Here is a 748-nt window from a genome sequence, read left to right on the forward strand (position 1 = left end):
CGCTGCCTGACACTGCCTGCACCCCACAGCCCGCACCAGCCCCCCGGCTCAGCCTGGGGCTCTGCCATGGCCGTCCCAGGCCCACCGGGAGAGCCACCGAGCAGCGGCTCCCGGCCTGGCGGGTAGCCCGGCCCACACCGGGACCAGGCGGCCCTGAGGACACGGCCCGGGGGCTGAACCCAGAGCCGTGGCGGCACTGCGGCCGCCCCAGGCGCCTCGCTGGGTCCGGCGGGACGCGGTGGGCTCCGACAGGGACAGGGCCGGGCGCTGAGGGAGCGCCCAGGGCCGTGCCCTGAGGGAGCCCCCGGGCCGGGCCCTGAGGGAGCGGGACCTCCCGCCGACCATCCACCCGCTCGGGGCGGGATCGGGACCGGGGCGGGGGGGACGGACGGGACACCGTGACAAATCGCGACTCGGCTCGGAGCGGGCCCCCTCAGCCCGGGAGCGGGGACCGCGGGCACCCCCGGGGACCACCCGCACCCCCCCCCCCCCCACAACCGCCGCCGCCGCCGCCGCCCCGCGCCCACCTGCCTCCCGCGGGGGAGCCGCGCATGTGGAGCGCACCACCGGCGCGGCGGGGCGCGGGGGGGGCCGGCGGCCGGAGCGGGCATGTTTACACGGGGGCCGAGGGGGGCGGCATCGGCGCGGCCTCCCCCGCCCCCCCCCCCGCCGCCGCGGCGCGAATGGTCTCTTCCTCGCGCTCTATTTAATCCCCGCCGCTGCCGCACCGCCGGCTCCAGACCGGAGA

The sequence above is a fragment of the Rissa tridactyla genome, chromosome 23, assembly GCF_028500815.1.
Source record: "Rissa tridactyla isolate bRisTri1 chromosome 23, bRisTri1.patW.cur.20221130, whole genome shotgun sequence".
NCBI classification, from domain to species: Eukaryota; Metazoa; Chordata; class Aves; order Charadriiformes; family Laridae; genus Rissa; species Rissa tridactyla.